Here is an 11274-nt window from a genome sequence, read left to right on the forward strand (position 1 = left end):
GTTCCACATATACATCTTTCGAGCCCAACGTTCATCATCCATTCGCTCCTGTCTCACTTTATACCTCAAAACTGCTCTCATTCTTCTTTCCTTGAAGGTACTCCAACCCATGTCTCCTATCAGGGCCTTTACTGCAGTCCACCTGGGGACACCTAGTGCCAATCTCGCCACTCTATTTTGTACCAATTACAATTTATCTAACTCGCCATCACTATATGCTATCACATCCAATCCATACATAATGCTAGGCACTGCTACACTTTTCCACACTTCTCTCAATACGTCATACTTACTCGCTCTCACTTTTGCTGCACTTCCAAGTATACCCAACCATTGGTTCGTCTTACTTAGATTCGCGGCCTTTGTTCTCTGAAATTTGGTACAGTAACTCTTGTTATCATCGTAATGTTCGCTGTGGTTTTCGTTTCTACGATGTTGGATGTGGTTTTGTTTCTACGATATTTGATGTTGCTTTAGTAGCTGCGATGTTTTTGGCGTTCTTTTCTTGTCTACGATGCTTGATGTGGTTTTCGAATCAACAATGTTTGCTTTTGTTTTCGTGTCTACGGTGTTTGCTCTGGTTTTCGAATCTCCAATGTTTAATTTTGTTTCCGTGTCTACGATGTTTGATGTGGTTTTCGAATCTACAATGTTTGATCTTGTATTCGTGTCAACGATGTTTAATGTGGTTTTTTTAATCTACAATGTTTTATTTTATTTTTGTGTCTACGATGCTTGATATGGTTTTCGTGTCTACGATGTTTTTTTTTCGTTTCTTTCGGTTATGGTTTCCAAACTCAATCCCAAATTAATTTAATTAACATTAATCTCAAACTATAATTATATAACTACATTTTTGAGCATGCGGATAGGCCCTTCGTTATTGAACGAAGTTGGCAGTTCCTTTGAAAGTTCCGGCAATTGGATAAGAGAATATCCATGCATTTTAATGAGAAAAAAATTTCAGTAAATAAATCTAGTCATGCATCTGAATGAAAATTAGCCATTTATAAACTAATAAAATCAAAGCATGCACGTTTAAAACAAAATATAATTTTGTATAATATAGTTTAGTTAATTTATTATAAATTTTTCGATTTACTTTGTTTTTCTCTAAATTAAAGTATACAGCATTGCATTTCTCTTCCAAAGGATTTTGGCATCGGTGCTGTGGTCTGCGCGGGTGTCTCACGCACTCTTGGTATACCAAGGAAGTCCGTAATGGACAAGTAATACATTAAAAAAATGCCGGATGGAATAGCAAAGCTTTGACGAGTCTCTAGCAGCTCTATCAATGATAGTCGTGTTTATAGTGGCACTGGGCTGCTTTGCATTCACGTACTACCTCACTCTCGTGGCGGTCACTTACCACACAAAGTAGGAGCCTGCACTAGTACGTGCTAAGATGGATAGTTGATCTAATGTTGTTGTCGTCGTTGGTGACTTCATGGACAGCAGGTTGTCAATGTGCTGTTTAGTATGGGCAGTATAAGGCAGCGGCAGCCGTATAGTGTGCACGTCAATGTCGCTCTGTTCCCTGCTTGGGGCAAGTGTTCCTGGTGTTATGACTTATGAGCTATACCTTGTCCCAATGACGGCGGTTCTTAGAACTCGAAGAAGTGTTCTGATGATCAGAGTATCACATGTATTATATGTTGATATGCTGTCGAATATATTTATCGCTCTCAGGTACTCTACGAAGCGGTCGACGTTATAAGCTCCACGCTCTGGTGGGGCCAAGATGCTTTTGAGGTGTTCGTCGGGGTAAACTCGGGGTAGGTGATGAAAAAATTAGTCGGGTGGTGGATTTGGTACGACATCTTCATCACACCACTATATTACTTCATACAAACTGTTCTTATAGATAATCCAGATGTACGATCTACTGAGAAATGAATTTACGTCATGATGAATATTCCCACAAAAACTAATTGAGAAAGAATTGTTTTGAAACTCAAACTAGATCTTATTAGGTCTCTTACCCACATTCTACGCTGATCCACTAAGTTTTTCCCCTCCTATGCAAGAGTGGCAACTAAGCCACCAACTGCTTCATCAAACGCATCCTTAAGGCTTGTAGTCAAAATGCAGCGAAGTCTGAGAGCGAGGTTTTCGCGACCATCGTGTAAAATCCTTGATCTGCCCAAAGCTCGGCTAGTCGCTACCCTCGAGCTTGTACTCTTTGTAATATGATATCCTAGCGGACCTAGCCAGACCCTTCTTCGCGGGAACTGGTCGCTTTCAGGTGGCCGAGGAATGGCCAACGGTTGGCTATAACTAATTGGATAGGCCGACCACTGGCCACGTATTATTCTTCGCCCCTCATTGACTTCGCCTTTACCATGCCACCTGTTGTGAAGTGACAGTTGGAGTAATTTACGACGTCTCTTTCCCCTCAATCATTGCACAACGTCTCCATTTGAGCAGCTAGTATGCGGGATTTTCCCTCCGCGTATCAGCAGACTCGATCATAAATATTTTCTGGTGGAAAATATCTATAACAAGGAAGCTGATCAAGGAATGCTGAATATACCATTCAATTGACAATAAAAATTACAACCTGTTTATATCTCGAAAAAAGTGTAAAATTCGCAGACTTGACGAACAATAATATTTAAAGTTTCTTGAAATTTCCTCTCATTAAAACTCTTTTAATACAAAGTTTACATATTTTTTGTTACTGGTCGACGCTTATAAATAAATAGCTGGGTAAGTATGGAAAAATCCATATCGCCATCTCATTTGCGAGTGGAGTAAAGTCTATCCTAATTAGTGAAGAAACGCTTAGGGAAGAGCCGAGCCTGTTCGAAGCCTCTCGGCTTTCAATCAGGGCCTTAAACTCGTCAACACCGTTACGGTCGGGAGCTAGCCCCACGGTCGGGAGCTAGCCCCCACACACAGAGCTCGCTCAACGGCTTCCAATGACGCACTGGCACTTGCTGACTGTTTACCAAATACTTGCCTCGTGTATAGACTTCTAGCCGGAAAACTGGGAGTGAGAAAGCTCGCAGCGAATAATCGCAGCTAATACTTGACCCGTTTGTAAGCGCCTTATGCTTCTTCTCTGGCATGATAGCCCGGGCATTTAGTTGACGTGCAGGTTTTAAAATAGTTTAAAGTTTAACTGTAAAATATTGATGTTGAGATGGTAATCAATGGGTTGTTTAATTTGGAGTGAAGAGAGTAGCAAAGGTGAAGAATGAGACTGGGATTCCGGTGGTAGAGGCGGAAGGCATGGACGGCCATGACAGCGTTCGATGCGCCGGTTGGTGTGGTCACTTGAGATCCTGGGTCGCAGTGAGGGTGCATACGGTATGAATATCCGTGAATACGTCGGCGACAAGGGTTAGCTGACTATGTGAGGCACAATAAACAGCACTACTTGATGGTTTAATGTTTAATTATTGGGCGAGTCGTGTACCTCAGGTGAAACCACCGTTTGCTCCGTTAGCACAATCCGCACTTGTAGGGACATCCTGACGAAAATAATGTCGTGGCGAGGACAGGGAAACAACGATCGGGCATGATAATAAATCTTTGTACGATTTATTGAAAATCAAATAAACCAAATCGCTGGAGCCGTCCACGGAAGGGGCAAATCGAGCTGCGCCACCTCTTCTTCCACGACCTATCTCGTCAGGACACTCATCCTAGATAGAATAATTAAGAGTTGGTCAATACCGAGTAAGAAATGAGAAATAAATTGGTAATAAATTAACCCTTACAGTTATAGGTCTAATCAATTATGAATTCGAACGAATCAAATTTCAACGAGTTATCAAATTTCAATCAGTTATCAAATTTCAATCAGTTATAAATCAGTTATCAATTAAATCAGTTATCAATTAAATCAGTTATCAATTAAATCAAGGCAATAGGCAACTAATGAGGAATGTGATAGACTTAGTTACATTCAAATGAAGACAAAATTTAGCCGGATGAATGTCTAATTTTTGAGGAACTTAGCAAAGCCGACTTAAGACACTTCAAGAAGCAGTCACTGAACCACGGCACAGGGTAGGATAGCGACTTACGGCTTCAAAACAGAAGTGCAAGCTCCTCTGGGTCCAGGTGAGGAGTCGTCTAGTAGGTGGTAGAGCCTAGTGCAGTTCCATCATCGCCGTACGGAGCCACAAGACAATAATCCAACGCACGGATGAGCACAAAGGTTGGCAACAGGAACGACACAGGTGGGAGTAGCACGTATGGTGTCTGAAGATAATCTGTGTGTTGGCGGCCAGCGTTGCCCGACTTCGGTTTCGCTGGAGGGAAAGCCTCGAAAACCGATTAAGTAAAGTCGCGACCTCCCTGGCCGCTGAATGACTGCGTTAAAATTTAAAAATGAATTGGTATAGAAATTTAAATCTGAACATTCCTGATTAGTTGCCATAGAAGATCTATAAACTATAATTTAACCTTTTCGACACATCCAATGTTAAACTTGATTATAATTAGTTAAATCTTCAAATTTTCGAATAAAATCAATCCTTTCGTAAATATCCGAACTGCTTCTAAATGGACATTTTCTTTCTTCGTTAGTTCAGTTAACTGTAACCTCACTACAGCCAGGTCCTCCAACGTTTGAAGTGCGGGTTACGGATACCTACACTTGAATACATTTTCCAAACACTCGTCTCTCTCGATTCATTCTTGTCTAAATCCGTCTTTGCGTGTAACTTAGCTTATAGCGGTGCCGCACCAACTTGCCGCTTATGTTTTCAGCGCAGATAGGACACGTGGTAGGACTACTAGGGTTATATTCTATGTTTCCGCTAAGCGAAAGTAGGACTGGGTGACGGATTTCAAATTTCTCGCCAGCAAAATAAACGGTTGGTCCAAGCCTACAGAGTGGCATCTCATATGATGCAATATTCTGGGGGACATTCCTACCTATATACGGCTTCCCAAAAATGTTGAAGTGGGAGAAACTAGGCGGAAGAGACGGCGTAGACGTGGCCCCAATAGCAACCGACTCAGGAGGCAGGATTCGAACGTTCCATAAATAATATGTTAAACGAAACAAACGAAAATATTGATTAATAGACATCAGATGTTTAATTTTGCTCGCAAATGGTGAATTAATTCGGGCATTCCGTCAGAGACGTCCATTGTTGAAAGCAAAAATTCAAGCACAGTATTTTCTTCTACTATTAATTAGTTGTCCGCCACGAAATATAATGTAATGAATAAATACAAGGTACAATAATAACGAAAGTGCGGCAGATGCATAAACATGCTGGTGTTAGCTACCTTCAGCAAATAAGAAGATTAATCACGCCCTCATGACCTTATAGTACGCAGTCTTCAAGATCCATATGATCCCTAAAGAGGTTTACGATTTTGCCCTGTTACCATCACTGTGTTTTGCCCTGTTACCATCACCTCGTGCCGCGTCAACGCTTGCTCCTCGTTATGCAAAATTGGCAGGCATTGCAAGCACCAAGAAAAACCCAACTCTCTCCTGGACATCCGAAGAAATCGAAGCCTTCGAACGCTCCAAGAGCTTAATGGCTGAAGCAACGATGTTGTCGCCTCCAGCTCCTAGCACGGAAATGTGCATCGCCTGCGACGCATCCTGCTGCTGTAGCAGCAGCACTCCAACAAACAGTCAACGGAGTGACAAGGCCGCTATCGTTCTTCAGTCGTTCTCTCACCTCAGCTCAGAAAAATTACTCAGTTAACAGTTATTGGCAAAGAACTTCTTGCCATCTATCTTGCATTAAAACAATTCAAATACTGAATTCAAGGTGTCGACTTCTTCATAATCACTGATCACAAACCACTCATCGGTGCCGTCGAGAACCCTTCACAGAGGGATAACCCAAGAGAAGTTCGTCAACTGCAGTTCATCAGCTCCTTCACCTCTCGAATCAGTCATATCTAGGGCGACAGCAACGTAGTCGCCGATGCTCTTTCACGCAGTCCGCCCGAAGATCCTGTTTCTGAAACTGACGACCAGCTCTCCATTTCCGCACTCTTCGTACATGAAGAAGCTAACCTGGCGCTCGAACAAGAAAAGGATGAAGAATTCAAAGCTATACTGTCAGGCAAGACTCCAACATCTCTAACCCTGGTTCGTCGAAATGGCATACTATGCGAATTTGATCATACGTCCCCGCAGCCATACAGCAAAACAGCAAAACCGTACGTCCCCGCAAGCATGCGCCGCAAAATCTTCGAGCAAATTCACAATGTGTCTCACCCCGGAGCGCGAGCCTCGCTAAGGCAAGTGCGAGCTCGCTTTATTTGGCCTCGCATAAATTCCGACATAAAACTGTGGACAAAATGTTGTCCACCTTGTCAGCTCGCCAAGATCACACGACACAACGTCTCTGCTGTCTCCGCCATTCCTACTGAAGGCGGCAAGTTCGATCAATTATATGCGGATCTCGTAGGCCCGCTCCCTTACAATAAGGGTTACACCTACCTACTGACCATGATTGACCGTTACTCGAGATGGACAGAAGCTGTACCATTGGCGAACATCACCGCTGAAACCGTCGCAAATGCTATTTTGCGCAATTGGATCGTTCGCTTTGGTGTTCCAGTATCCATCAGCTCTGATAGAGGAGCCCAATTTAAGAGCAGCATAATGCAAAGCCTCATGCAGACGCTCGGATGCTTGCGGATAACTACAACTGCATACCACCCCCACAGTAACGGGTTAATTAAAAGATTTCACCGACGACTAAAGGATACCCTAAGACCTCTGCCGATCTGCACCACTGGGTTGACAAACTACCTCTGATATGACGGCCATACCTCTGATATGACGGCCATGATATGATAAACTACCTCACAGCAATTCGCTATGACGGCCAGTCCAGCATGTCAGATATTGTGTACGGCACTCATCTGCCCTTACCAATTGATCCTATCTTCAAGTACCAGCAACCCTTCCTGGATCCCTCATCCTACACAGAGCGTCTTCAAACATTCATGCAGTCAATTGGACCAATAAAAACGCGCCCACCCTCATCTGCTACTCATGTTGATCCAAATCTGTTAACCTGCGAATACGTTTTTGTGCGCAACAATGCCAGAACTGGATTAAGCCCGAATTATTCAGGACCATTTAAAATCTTAAAAAGAACTAAAAAATATTACCATGTCCAATTCCCAAACAGAACGGATACCGTGACCATTGATAGGCTCAAAGCTGCTCATTTGCAGAACGATGTTCTTTCAAATGTTCACGACTCCCCAAAACGCGTCCCGATCCCAATACCAGTCAAAAATCCTTCAAATCCGGTGCCAATAAACCGAGCAGAACCTGCGGCACCACTTCCAGCTGAGACTAGCACTGGTATACTGCAGACCCCTCGGGTTGCGCCTTGTTGTGGGATCAAGGATCGAATAAACTTGGGCAATCCAAGCTTTACTGAACAAATGCCCAGTTACCTGGAAACATAACAACTAATGTAAAATACTTATAAACGCAACACGGAACGATATAACATAACAGTAACAAGGGAAATATATAACAGTCAACAAGTAAGATTCGTAGAGGTAAGGAACGTTGCACTTACATCATAGAATAGCAGGGGTCAGGTCCATTCGTACTGGCTATTGCATAGAGACTGACATCACCTAGTCGCAGCCGGACCACATTACAACTTGCTACATGACGTCACGCACTAGTTCTTTATTACGACACGCCTACTGTTGCGTCCCGTATAAACGTATCATTTCATGATCAAACGGCCACAATCAAGTCTTCCGTTTCAGCGACCAGACGGGGAAGACAAATTCATCGCCCTGCTAGATACAATTAATCGTCTAATTTATTTATCAATTAACATTACAAATATTTCACGCCAGAATGAGCACGAATTGCCTTCTTTCTTGGCCTCTTGCTAATCTTTGCTAATTTTTGCTTTTCTCTCTAGCCTCTTCCAAAGGTGGGGAGTGATGCAGCGGACTACATAGCTACATAGATATGATATACATAGAACTAATTTTATGTATATCATATCTCGCTACATAGAGCTAATTTTAAGTTTATCACATTAATATTAATACTCTTAACATTACGTTTATCGTTTAATAATTTGCACACTACCATAAGAATAGTTCAAAGAAAGCTCAGTTCGGTTGATAGCAACATCACTTCCGCCTCGTTCCTTTCATAGTCTTGTAGCGGATCTCGCTACATAGCACTAATATTATGCATAACATATCTCTAATTTTTATGTTTCTTATACTAACATTAATATTAATACTTAGAATATACATTAAAGTCGTACATTTTAAATCATATTAAATAATTATAATATCATCACGAGAGTTTCGGAGAGAGCAGCTCCGTCGATGGCAATATTCAAGGCCCTTTTTCACTGGTTCCTTTGTAGCCTCTCAAAATGGTAACGGTCCATTTCGCCGTCAGACATAGAGCCGTCAACATCTCTCTCACGTAAGCTCCCTAACTTAGAAACTCTATTCTGCCGTAGAATAGCTCTCATTCAATGTGTTAAGTATAAGAGTAAAGTTAGTTCAGAAGTCGGAGTCATTGCAAGTTGAATAAATTAAATTAACGTATTAAATTAACGTGTTTTTCATGCCACAAATATAGCTCACGTGGCTTTAGCTCATTTGTGAAATGGTGTCGTGAAATGTGAATAGCGTATTGACAAAGGCCTTATTTCGCAGTTCCACAACATCTGTTTCCTGCAACGTATAAATTCAAGATCACGCGAAATCTCCCGCCTGACGCTACCGCTGTCAGGAACTCTGACTATCTCGGCCAGCATCCCCATTGCCGCGCCCAAAGCCAGTTTTCGCGCCAACTCGCATGCCGCCATCTTGCCGCTCCCCAAGGCGTCCGTGTCTACCGACGCTCATCAGTTAACTACCAGACTAACTTTTATTCAGTGAACCAATTCAGTGAACTACCTGATTAACTTTTATTCAGTGAACCAATTCAGTTAACTACCTGATTAACTTTACTGACCACGGTAATTAACATGACACAGGGTAAATTCGTAGGTTCTTCAACTTACGGTCTTTGAGGCTCTAGAAAGACGAACGTGGACTTCAATTCTTCAATGCTATTTCTAACGAATAGCTTTTACTACTAGCAATACCCTACGATACCTGCAAATATGGAATAAAGTATTTAGACTGGAACTATAGACCATTTAACTTCACAGCACAGCAGCTTTTCTGACAATCCCATTCATTCTCAAATCGACGATATTTCCATACAACCAAGGCACACTTGACACGCATTAGCTTAAAAAAGAAGCCAAATCAATTTGCAATGATTAAATGATCATCTGTAGCACAAGCCATTACAAAGCATTCTCCACAATATTTCTATTTTTTAGGGCAGAACAGAAACTACTAGATCTAGCTCACAATTATCGCCTTGAGATGACGCTGTATTAGTTGATTTAATAAGTTAATTCAAATCAAACACTAATGTATTGAACAAATAATTCAAATATAACGGACATTCTGTGATATGCCGCTGGCTTAGAGGCGCCCATTTTGACTAAGTGACGTACAACTTCACACAACAGCTTCAGGAATAAAAAGTAATCACTGATATTCTCACAAACAGTTTCTGCTCGTTCATAAAATCTCAATCACCCAGTAAATACACATATTTCACATATAACACATAGAAACACAGAAATAAATTTGGCACAGCTTCCCTCGTTGCTGATCCCAACTTCAACTGCGCGCGCATCGACTGCGTGGGTGCTGCCGGACTTGAATTTTCCGGAATTAGCAGACAAGTCGATAATTTGCATACTACGATACACATTTAACATTATATTTACTATACAGCTTAAAGTTACTGACAGCTGTCCCTTGGCGAATAATTCAAGTTAACTAGCTAGGCCATTCAATTTCCTGATTGGAGTTATTAACTTAATGTGGAGTGGCAAATAAAACCCCCACAGTCTCCTCTTAGTGTAGCGTCTATTTGCCCTTCTCTCATCGACCTGCCAACATCTCGCGTAAGTTCTCTAACTTAGAAACTCTGCCCTTAGAATAGCTCTTGTGTTAAGTGTTAGAGTAAAGTCACTTCAGAGACATTGCAAGCTTGTGAGTAATTAATTTCTGTCATGTCATAGGCTCACGTGACATATAGCTCACTTGTGAAATGGTGTCGTAAATAGTGTATTAACATTGCCCTATTTCGCAGTGTCCCCACATCGGCTAACATTCGGCCCCTGCAACGTGCTAATTCCCGTCTTTGACTGCATCTTCGTCTGCGTACCGACGCCATCTTCGTCTGCATACTGCATACATCTTCGTCTGCGCCATCTTCGTCTGCGTACCGACGCCATCTTCGTCTGCGCACCGACGCCATCTTCGTCTGCGTGCCGACGCATCTCCACGTGCATTCAGTGACTTTCCCCACGTGCATTTAGTGAATTTTCCCCACGTGCATTCAGTGACTTTCCCCACGTGCATTCAGTGAATTTTCCCCACGTGCATTCAGATGTCGGATGCCGACAGAGATGCCGACGAAGATGCCGAAAGAGATGCTAACGGAGATGGGAGTTTGCACGTTGCAGGGGCCTAATGTTAGCCGATGTGGGACACTGTGAAATAGGGCAATGTTAATAAACTATTTACAACACCATTTCACAAGTGACCTATATGTCACGTGAGCTTCTACGTTATAATGAAAATTTGATTACTCGAAACTTGCAATGTCTCTGACATGAATACTCTTACACTTAACACACTGAATAAGAGCTATTCTTAGGGCAGAGTTTCTAAGTTAGAGAGCTTACGCGAGATGTTGTCCGCTCGATGTCAGGAGGCAAATAGGACGCTTCAGTTTTAGGAGGCTGTGAAAGGAGCAAGGCGTGGCGGAAGTGAGATTTTGCCATCGACTGAACTGAGCTTTCTCCGAACTATTCTTATGATGATATTAAAATTATTTAATATGATAAACTTATTACGGTAAGTATTATTATTAATATGGTGAACATGAAATTAGTTCTAGGTTGCGAGATTTGATATACGTAATAATAGTTCTATGTAGCGAGATCCGCTACACCCTCACCCCCCCAAAAAAAATATATATGTAACTCAGTACTCACTGCAGTGGGTACGCAGCCGTGCACCACCAAATTTGTGCACCAATCAGACTTGAAAGAAACGCCTAGCATATTTCCGGATGACTACCAATCAACCGCGGATTAAGGGGGGTATGTAGACCCGCCCGAACTCCGAAGCGAGGGTGATCGCGGACACTGCCGTGACTACTAGTATCTTACGTCTGGCTGTGTGGTGTCAAAGGAATGTCATGCG

The 11274-nt window shown here is 42.3% G+C and overlaps 1 long non-coding RNA gene across 1 annotated transcript; it reads right to left on the bottom strand.

The window, feature by feature from the left end:
• Positions 1-7361: 7361 nt before the first annotated feature.
• Positions 7362-7569, bottom strand: LOC125178319. Its single transcript, XR_007156859.1, has 2 exons — positions 7530-7569; positions 7362-7401 (listed from the first exon to the last, which is right to left on the bottom strand). It is a non-coding gene; the product is annotated as an uncharacterized LOC125178319 (long non-coding RNA).
• Positions 7570-11274: the final 3705 nt, after the last annotated feature.

Source organism: Hyalella azteca, unplaced genomic scaffold (genome assembly GCF_000764305.2).
Source record: "Hyalella azteca isolate HAZT.00-mixed unplaced genomic scaffold, Hazt_2.0.2 contig8861, whole genome shotgun sequence".
In the NCBI taxonomy this organism is placed as follows: domain Eukaryota; kingdom Metazoa; phylum Arthropoda; class Malacostraca; order Amphipoda; family Hyalellidae; genus Hyalella; species Hyalella azteca.